Genomic DNA, 11,436 nt, shown 5'->3' on the forward strand with positions numbered 1-11,436 from the left:
TGGTGTCATCACTGGTAACCTGCAAAGCAATATGACTTAAATCTCACCACTTCTTTTTCCCATCACCCATTGGGCGTCTTTAATGGATATTCCCCCCAGCATTATCATACGATCCAGTCTCCAGACATAATTCCCTCCAATTTTCTCCACAAAGGAAAAATAACATTTTAGTGCTTATGGCCTAACTCATTTTGCCTAGGGGTAAAGAGACCCTAACAACACATCCCCAACCACTGAAACATAAAGATACCGGTTATATTTCCTTCTATGTGAACAGGAATTTGTATGGGTTTCCTCCAGTCTACTAGCTCATGAAGGCCATGTCATATGCCAGTGTATCTGTTCAAATGCAGGCTCTGATTCCACCTGGCGAATAATGGGCTCACCTGGTTCTAGGTGTTGGATGCCATCCCTTCCCCTCCCCTGTCCCTCAGTGTATCAGCTCACGTTTCAGGTCCTGACTTTTCCTATGACTCTTGCTCATCCTGCTTTAGTTGACTCTCTTATTATCTACATTTAGTCAGTAAGATTATTATTTATTTTTCTCTATTAATATTATTGAAAAAGCTAGAAGCAATGGGGTACATTTGGGAATATGTTCATGAAATAGTATGGAGGAAAGGGCTTTTCATAAACAGCAGGTTCTACATTAGTAAATATGCAGGTGATATCGCAGGGCTGAGGAAGTGCTGATCTGCCCCAGACCCGCAGGTGTGACATCTCAGTGAAGGAGTGGAGCCAGTGTTACATGAACAAATGTGTCGGTCAGAGAAGAGAACTCGGATTGGTCTTTCTGGTTCCCAGGAGAAGTAACATCAAAATGACATTGATTACACATCCAACACTAACGGCAAACCCACTATAAAGTTCAGACATGCTGTTACTATCGTGATCCCCAGTTTACATCCTTGCAGACTGAAATGCAGATGGTGAGGCCACATCCTCAGTGCCCACAGCGAGATGGGATGGAGCTGTGCTCTGCTCTCCAGCACCATTTACTTATATGACCTCAGGCACAGTCCCAGGACTCAGTGTCCCAGGGACTCAGGAAAGCTGCTCTCAGGTGGACATTTCAAGGGAACCTGCTTCCTGAAGTGGGGGCTTTCCTCTGACCATGACACCCTCAAACTCTGCAAACCATTCAGCGTGAAGGTTTACTTCTAAAAATCTTGCATGTTCTCTCACCCAGTGTGGTGGGAACTGTGTTCCCTGAGCTCCAATGTCACTGGCTGTGACAGGGAGAGTTAGAAATGAACACTTCTAGAGGGAGTGAGTCTGTGCACTGTGACCAGGTCACCTGCCCAGCATGTTGGAGTCCTGACGAGCTTCCAGGAGCTGTCTGTTCTTAGACCTTGCTAGCCCTGGGGATTCCTCAACGTCCACCCGCAAGGAGGGAGCCCTGAATTTCGCGGTGTTCCTGCAGACACTCAGTTGTGCACAGGAAAAAGGCAGGTCAGGCTACTGTCCCTGTCAGCAGTGCTGGGATCCATGACCATCACAGCAAGAGTGACTACCTTGTCCACAAAATACATGGTGTGTTTAGTTGTTAAGAATAAATCCACCTACAGAGCAACTCTTGATAAAATTTAAACTGCTTCAGGTGAAGAAATGTTCACCCAAGTTAAGGGAAAAAGAACTCTGTTGTGAATTTTGATAAACATTAAATTTTACCTGACTCTGTCTGAATTCAATGTCATTATTACATGTATGGTTTGTCTCAAATACCTGCGTATCCAGGATATAAACTTGAGGTAATGCAGAAAGGAAAAAACAAGAGTCTGTGTCTGACATCTTGGAGGACCCTGAATGTGTGATGGGTATTTATGTGAAATATATACCTCCACGGGATTAAAGTCTACTCCCCAAACCTGCCGTTAATCCTTGAGCACAGCTGACTTCCTGACTAGCCCTTCAGCATCATTTCATTCCTGGACACAGAGTCCCCAGGCATAGGGAGGGGACCCCAGGTGGGGGCTGAGTTCTCTGAGGGCACAGTCAGCACCCTCCTCAGGTGGAGCCCCAGAGACTGGGACCTCCCTTCACTATTTTCTGATTTTTATAGACTGGTCCCTCCCATATGCAAACATCCCCTTATGTCACAAGGTAAAAACAAAGTACCAGTTCACTTAAATTCGGGTTTCTCCTCATGCTTGAAGAGATTTTCTGGGCTTCATGAATCTCATCTGCAAGAAGATGAATCCACTGTGGTTCTTCCTCTTCCTGGTGTCAGCTCCCAGAGGTGAGTTTCTCAGGGATTCAGACGTGAACACATGGGGAAGCTGCATCTGAGCCCATGAGTCACCGTGGTTCTCTCTGTCCACAGGTGTCCTGTCCCAGGTGCAGCTGCAGGAGTCGGGACACAGCCTGGTGAAGCCCTCACAGACCCTCTCCCTCACCTGCACTGTCTCTGGATTCTCATTAACCAGCACTGCTGTAGCCTGGGTCCGGCAGGCTCCAGGAAAGGGGCTGGTAGGGTTGGTGCGATGGGTTATAGTGGAAGTGCATATTATAACCCAACTCTTAAGTCCCGGCTCAGCATCACCAGGGACACCTCCAAGAGCCAAGTCTACTTATCGCTGAGCAGCCTGACAACTGAGGACACAGCCCTGTATTACTGTGCTAGAGACACAGTGAGGGGAAGTCAGTGTGAGCCCAGACACAAACCTCCTTGCACGGAGGCCCATTACCACCAGGGGTCGCACAGGACCCAACAAGTACAGGGCTGCCACCTGCAGCAGGTGCATATATGGGCTGAGAGGGAACTCTTGTTAGAACCTGTGCTTTCCTCTTCCTGCCCAGGACCTCTACCAGAGACTCTGTTCTGTATCCTAATGTTTCATTGCTGTGGATTATGAAGTGTCTAAAAAATTTTGTGTGCATGTACATATTTGCTTTTCATTTTTATTATAGTTGTGTATATATATATTCATATGCACAGACAAATATAATACTCAAGAGTTAAGGTTGTTTATCATTTCTTTATCTTTTTCTCAAAGGAGCTCAAAAAAACCCTGCAGCTCACCATAATGTTCAATTTCAGCCTGAAGTTTGTGAAACGTGTAAATATCCTGACAATGCACATGAGATTTTTAAACCGTATTAATTGTTGTTTTGTTTTTGTAGATGTGGAAGGAGAGACACCCCGTCCTGCTTTCAGGCAACCTGCACAAGCATTCTGAATTCTGCAGCAGGCAGTGTTACAGACTCTAACGCCAGAGTGCTCCAATACTGCAGTGCAATTATCCTCGTTATTCACAGATTCCAAATCTGCAAATTCACCTACTTCTAGCTTTTATGAGCACCCAAAATAAATACTGTCATTTTGTGATCATTCACGGACATTAAGAATGTGGCCAGTTGTTTGAATCAGGCAACACACATGCATGCACACACACACACACACACACACACATACACCCACACACATTTTCCCAGCTGAAGTCAGTCAATGTGATGCTCTCCTTTATTGTTTCAACTCCCGTCATGTAATTGAGCACTTTCTGTGGTCAAATTAGTGCCATGCTTTTCACATTTCTGTGATTCTTGGCGATTGTTTAAAGTAGTCCCCGGCATAGGGCTGAGGAACAGTCTAGTGTCCCTACGCACAAATGGCTGTGAGTGGACTTAGGGAAAATATACATGAGACATCAGCTTCATTCAGGCATGCGTTATATGGCCATGGGTGGTGAAATGATACTCATGTCTCCAATATGCAGCTCACCCAAAACCTGAAGACAAAACTCGCTGCTGCATATGGGATGCAGCCTTGGAAACTTGCCTTAATTCCAAATACAGCCTGGCAAGTGGGGGCTTACGGTCAAAAAGCCGGGGGGTGGAGTGCACTCGAAATTATGAACAGAAGAAATACAAGCTAAGGGGATTCTGGTTACATAGACTCAAAAGGATTCTTGTTAAAGGGAGACCAGGGTGATCAGATACCGTGTGGGTGATAGGAGGTTTGATGGCTTTGATCAAATACTGTGGGTGATCAGAGTTCAAGGGTAGGGGATCCTCATTATTCTCACTTAGCAGGGCCCTTCACAAAACCTGGCCATGCACATATAAACACAGAAGCCCACAGGTCAAGACTAGTTGAGAAGAGAATTACAAGGAGCCTGTTGCCTAAGGGGTGGTCAGGGGTCTTTGTCACACTTAAGGAGAGGAATAATGAACATACAAGTAAAGCACGGATGCACACAGACACACAGAGAAAAGACCATCTGAGGACTCAGTGGGAAGACGTCCATCTGCAAGCAAAGGAGAAAGGCCTGAGAAGGACCCAAAACTGCTGACACCGTGACCTTAGACTTCTTGCCTCCAGGCCTGAGAGGAATCCATTGCTGTTGTTTAATCCACCCAGTCTGTTATTCTATAATGGCCACACTAGCCAACGAGTACACCTATAATATAGACGCAGATAGACATATATGGAAATGTAAGTATCGTATGGAAAAGAAACATCACCCATTCTTCAGAGGTGACATGAAGCTGTGTCCACCCTGGATCTCAGCCAGCACCCTCCTCCACAGCCCTAGAGAAGGACCAGCCGGGACATTCTTTATATGGAATCATGCTTCCACCTGCACATCACACCCAGCCTCAGGGGAAAGCACAGCACCTGTGCTACTCAGAGTCAGGGTTCTCATCTTCACTGACATAACTCTCTTAGAGTCAGAGCATTGATCAAAATGAACATGAAAATCTTCTGGTCATTCCTCCTCTTGCGGGCATCCCTCAGCTGTGAGCATCTCCTGGGTCTGAGGAAGGTGGAGTTATGGGGTGACATCTGTGAAGTGGGTGTCTCCTTGTTTCTCCTTCGCCAGGCGTCGTGTCCCAGGTGCTGGTGCAGGAATCGGGCCCAGGACTATTGAAGATCCTCTCCCTTACCCGCTCAGTCTCTGGATTCTCCATCACAAACATTGCTGGCTGCTGGGACTGGATCCCTCAGCCCCCAGGGAAAGGGCTGAGGTGACTGGGGTGCTTTGGTTCTGGGAATAGCACAGCATACAAGATGTCTCTCCAGAAATGACTCTCCACCTCCAGAGACACCTCACAAATTCAGTTTTCCCTGCAGCTCAGCTCCATGATGACCTAGGACTCAGCCCTGTGTTACTGTCCCAGTTGGTTCAGTGAGAAGTCAGGGTGAGTCCAGACACGACCCTCCCTGCAGGGGGCGTTCCAACCACCAGGGGGCGCTCAGCGTCAACTGGAAACAAGTGGACCCATTTCAGGGCAGGTGCAGAGGTTGGGATGGAGGGATTCTCTCTCAGAAGCTGTGGTTTCTCCACTGGATCATTGCCACCCCGGAAGCCTCACCCACAATGATTCCAGGGAAGTTTCTTGTCTCTAAACTTCAGACGTTTTTCATGGATTCAGGTTTGTCTGTCTTTCCCCATCTATCTTTGGAAGAGCTGCACAGATATATTTCTTCTTGAGACCTTTATTTGAAGATTAGGTTACTACTTTCTGTTATTAGTTGTCAAGTTTTTAATCGTTTAATCACATAAATAATTTTTACTGTTGAACTTTAAATCTGCTTTCCGCCATCAGATGGATTTCCAATTCCTCTCATCCTGAAAACCTCTCCAGTCCTGTCTGATGCAACTCCTTTCACTTGAATAGAATGAGTCATGTTGATATTCGGAAATTGATGTCCATACAGCACTGCAGGCATTTTCTGCTCAGGGGACCTTTGGAAATGTCGGGACACAGGCTGGGCTGTAACATGTGGGCTTTGTTTCCTGTACCTTGTCATCTAGTGTGGAGATTGATAATAGATAATTAGATAAAATAGAGAGATAGATAAAATGGAACAGAAACAAGTATATCCTAGTCGTATGGAAAATAACCATAAAAACTGACTACATAACCCATATTTAGGGAATGGTAAAGGCTCGAAGGTGTAAAGATGATACAAGAACCCGTATGAAGTTATTTGCATTAACATAAATATTTTTAAAACTTTTGTAAATATTTTTCTAGCTCACGCCTCAATCACTTGTTGAGTGTCTGGTTTTCTCTCTAAGAAATTGACAAATATATTCCAGTTGGCGGCCACTGGCATCCTTCCAGCAAGCGGATGAGGGGCCTTTTGCTCTACATCATCCCCAGTATTTAACTTTTTTATTATTTTGTGCTTCAACTGTTGTAATAAGTCAGTAGCTGTATTTCATCGTGTTATTTTATGTTTCCTTAATGAAGAATCCTTTTAAAACCTTTATCTCTTCTATGTGTAGGTATCTTCAAATCACTGGCACTGTGTACATTATTTTCATTATTTATTGCTGTCGTTGAGCTGTTAATTTGCTGTATATTCATGATACAAGTCCTTATGAATATGATACTAGGAAGCACATTCTCCAAGTCTGTGCCTAATTCCCTTAACAGTGAAGTTATTGTTACTGTTGCTATTGTTGTTTTCAGAACAGAATTTTTAATGTATACTGAAAAATTACAAATTTATATAATGAATGATGTTTGGTGTATTATATCTAAAAATTCATCATGTAACTGAAGGGCACCCATAACTTCTGCCATGTCCATACTCCAGGCCACTTTCAGGGATGGAGGGTTAAGTTCACCTTCTTGAAGGGAGGATGACCATGATGAGGTACCTGAAGTTATTCCTTAAGGGAGATTTATCCTACCTTCCCCATTAGATATATTTATTCCATCTCTTTATATAAGTATGAATCAAGATACTTGTTTCATAACTTGTGTTAAGGTTATATACTAAGGCATTTTCTTTGCTTCTGTAATTGTGACCACTTGTCACCCATGAGGAGCTCTTTCAGATTGTCTCCTGTATCCTCTTTACGGGCCCCCATCCATTTGTGTGAAGACTTCCTTACTTTCTGGTGCTACAAGAATCTGCAGGATAATCATGTGTATTCTCTTCTGTGGCCCTGGAATTAGCCAGGCCTCACATGAGTCGTGGATCCTTTTCTGGAGAGTAGCATTAGCAACCAGAAGGGTGGGTATTAGGACACTAATGCTGGTGTCCTGTCCACTGGCGGCATTGCCTCTAGACCCATGAGCTAATAGACCTTGGAAATATGTCTGTGTGCTCTACCCCACGTATACACACACACGTCTGCAACTATCTCTGTATCTCACCTTCTGACCTGTGTGAAGGTAAATGTGAGACAATTCTTACATCTCCAATCCTAGTGCAACAACACATGGTTAAATCCAGATTTTCCACCTTGCTTGTCTGTTACTTTCCATCCAACAGTAAGAAACCTGTCTCCACCGATGCCATCCAGCTACTAATTGTTCAATTCCACATGCACAGTAGTAACTGAATGCTTAGCCTGACTCCTGATGGAAATACCATTATCCACCAGGCTCTAGTGCTTATGTGCAGTGGCTTAGAACTTAGTCTTCAGACTCCACTCATTTCCAAAGTCACTTAGGTCAAAACCTACTTTCCCACCTTCTCCAGCCATGTTAATTCATAGATTCACTATGATATTAGCTATCATCTATACAGTGTGCATCGTTCCATCCTTCAGTCTCTGAACTTCTAAGTGAAATTTATATTTATATTAAAAAGGTTCTCCTCTTACTGTATATATTTTGACAAATTCATAGTGCAATGATTCCACCACTGCAATTTCATTGAGAAGAATTTCACTATCCTTAAATATTGTCCATGTTTATCTTATGAAAAACCTTCTCCCAAATTCCTGCTAAATGCTTATCTTATTGGTTTATATATAGACTTGCCTTTTCCCAAAGGTGAAATAGATGAAACTGAACGTTTTCAGACCGATTTTTTAATTAGCAGTATGCATTTAGGATTCCCTCATGTCGTTTCATGGTATAATAGTTTAATATTTAGATCGCTGAATACAATTTCACAGCATGGATACATCACTCATTGTTTATCTGCTAATTTATGGAAGAACGTATTTGTGGCTTCCAATTTTTTTCAATTGTAAATGAAGAGACCACAATAATTCATGGGCAGTCAATGATGGAGCTCTAAGTATCAAGACACTTATGTAAATATTACGAGCATGACGTTGGGGTCTTACATTAAGCTCTGTCTAGGTGTGTGAGTGACTGCGCTGAGGAAGGGCTCTGATACAGAGACCACTCAGCTGACCCAGGCATCGTGCTGAAAGGAAGTCACAGCCCAAGCAATGTCTACACGAGGTGGACACAAGGTCCAGCCCTCAGACCCGGCTGAGCCCCCAGCCTACAGTCAGGGTCACCCTCCCTTACACGTGAGTGTGCATCACAAGAGCAGGTTCTGCAGGTGAACTTGAGCCTCTCACAGCGACCCTGCATAGGGCAGGATGGGCTTCTCCTCCAGGCCCTCCCTAAGCAGAGACGGTGAACAAAGTAAAGAGCTGCTGTCAGTAGAATCTGTCAGGGTTTGTGGCAGGGTTTTGTGCGTCAGTCAGCACCTGGAAAATTCTTATTCATTTCCGCCTGCGATCCTGTTTCATATGTGGTAAGTATATGGCACAGTGGGACTGGATGAGGGGACAAAGGTCACACTGTGAGCGGAGATGCTATGAAACAGTGCAGATCCAAGTCCAGGGCCAAGGCCCTCCTCCCCAGGATGCAGGAGGACCTAAGAGCTCAGGCAGGAATCCTGGGCTGTCCCAGGTAGGAAGACACACCTGTGTGGGTAGAGAGGTAACACCATCTGACTCACATTTTAGCAGGACCACGCTGACACTGGCGAGGTAGTTACTTAGGACACGTTGGGGCACTATTACACCCTAACCACACTCGACCATAAAGCATCCATTTCTAGTTTAATCTTGTGGTAGTTTTTATTCCATTCAGCAGCCTATGACAGGATTAACATTCTTATTTTTTGTGATTCTGTGAGCATTTGTCTCTCTCCAAGATTTAAGTTTGTTGCTGTCTTCATTCTATAATTATCTGATATATTGGTGAGATTTTGATAATGTGCAACTTGCCCCATTTTGAGGCTGTTTTAAGAACACTAAATAAGAAGCATTTTCTCAGCTTCTCATCTCTCTGCGTCTCCAAGACGAGTATCAGCTTTATTGTAACACCCAGAAACTGGAAAGGGTTCCAATATCACACATCAGCTTAATAAATAAGCCAATCATGCTATGATCATTCTTTAAATGCAACCTGTTAAAAAAACCAGGATTCTTGATACACACAAAAACATGAGAGTATTGGGCTTCCCTGGTGGCGCAGTGGTTGAGAGTCTGCCTGCTGGTGCAGGGGACACGGGTTCGAGCCCTGGTCTGGGATGATCCCACGTGCCGCGGAGCGACTGGGCCCGTGAGCCACAACTACTGAGCCTGCGCGTCTGGAGCCTATGCTCCGCAACAAGAGAGGCCGCGATAGTGACAGGCCTGTGCACCGCGATGAAGAGTGGCCCCCGCTTGCCACAACTAGAGAAAGCCCTCGCACAGAAACGAAGACCCAACACAGCAAAAATTAATTAATTAATAAACTCCTACCCCAAACATCTAAAAAAAATAATAATAATAATAAAAAAATAAAGATAGTGAGACTTTAAAAAAAATGAGAGTATTCACAAATATTTGTGCTGAGTAAAATAAGCCATAACAATAAATATATATATTTTTTTTTGTTTTGAACATATATTATGTTCCCACTTTTATAAATTCTAGAAAATGAAAAGTAACCTGCAGTAAAAAGGGAAGATCAACGGTGATGAGGGGACAGGATGGAAGATAACAAGGGACAGGAAGGCGGAAACCCAGAAACTACTGAAAATAATGAGAGGAATTGATTTGTTCTCTCCTGATAATGCTTATGCCTCCATCAGTATTCATCACAGTGTTCATTCTGAGTGTGTGCGCTTTGTTACATGTCAAGAACCTCATTAAAGTAATTACAAATAAAGGAATGCATGACATGGGAGGGAAGGAGTGAAGGGAAGATACTGAAACATAAGAGACTCTTGAAAATACTTCTCATCAACGCTGACCCCCTCCATATATTTTAGGTAAACACGAAAAGAGTGCAAAGTCATCATGACCTCATTACAGGAGGGGGATCTGCAAACCTCACCCGGAAACTCCAACTCTGTCCTCTAGTAGGTTCCAGGGAGCAGCCTGGCCCAGAGCTCAGGTGCAGATGCTGGATCTAACGGTCACCCCATGTTTCTCCTTGGACACTACACACACCCTCCATTCCTCTGGGTGTAGTTTACACTCCTAATATGAGGGTAACAATGACAGCTACATCATGGGATGTGAGTGCATATGTAAGATGATATATGGGTCTTAAGGGTTTACTCCGGAACAATCACACAATGAAAGTTATATTTCCCAGTTGCTATCAACACCACAAAATCCAAGACTCTCACACCTGCTCTGAGACCCTGCCCTTTCTGAGGACATTCAACGACATAGCCTCTTATATACTAGAAGGTCATGCAAATAGGGTCCTTCCTCTGCTGATATAAAGCAGCCTCAGCCCTGACCCTGCAGCTCTGGGAGAGGAGCTCCAGCCCGGGATTTCCACGTGCCCAATTCGGGGTTCAGGACAGAACACTCACCATGGACTTTGGGCTGAGCTGGGTTGTCCTTGTGGCTATTTTACAAGGTAATTTATGGAGAGCAAGAGACACTGAGCATGTGAGTGGATGTGAGTGAGGGAATCAGTGGATGGGTGACAGTCTCCTGACCAGGATGTCTCTGTGTTTGCAGGTGTCCAGTGCGAGGTGCAGCTGGTGGAGTCTGGGGGAGGCTTGGTGCAGCCTGGGGGGTCTCTGCGACTCTCCTGTGCAGCCTCTGGATTCACCTTCAGTACCTATGCCATGAGCTGGGTCCGCCAGGCTCCAGGGAAGGGGCTGGAGTGGATCTCAGGTATTAGTAGTGGTGGTAGCACATACTATGCAGACTCTGTGAAGGGCCGATTCACCATCTCCAGAGACAACTCCAAGAACACGCTGTATCTGCAAATGAACAGCCTGAGATCTGAGGACACGGCCGTGTATTACTGTGCGAAAGATACACAGTGAGGGGAAGTCAGTGTGAGCCCAGACACAAACCTCCTTGCAGGGAGACAGGAGGGGGGATGCAGGGGGCACTCAGGACATACAACTGCTCTGTGTTTCAGCCGCAGGAGCAGGTGCAGATGGTAGTTAAGGGCTGCTTTCCTCTAAGGGTCTGGGGTTTCCTCTCCATATACCAGTTTTCCCTGGGGAACCTCTCTGTACTCATCCATGGTTCTTGACTTACACATTCAGTCTCTCAATTACAAAGACTTTTCGAAATAGGAGAATAAGTGACATATATGAAAGGCAGAGACTCAAAGTTATATATTCGGGTTTTCCCTTGTCTAACTCTTGTCTAAATAGACCCATGTCGAGTAAGGGAAGATGGCGGAAGAGTAAGACGCGGAGATCACCTTCCTCTCCACAGATACACCAGAAATACATCTACACGTGGAACAACTCCTGCAGAA

The sequence above is a fragment of the Stenella coeruleoalba genome (assembly GCF_951394435.1).
Source record: "Stenella coeruleoalba genome assembly, contig: scaffold_225, whole genome shotgun sequence".
NCBI classification, from domain to species: Eukaryota; Metazoa; Chordata; class Mammalia; order Artiodactyla; family Delphinidae; genus Stenella; species Stenella coeruleoalba.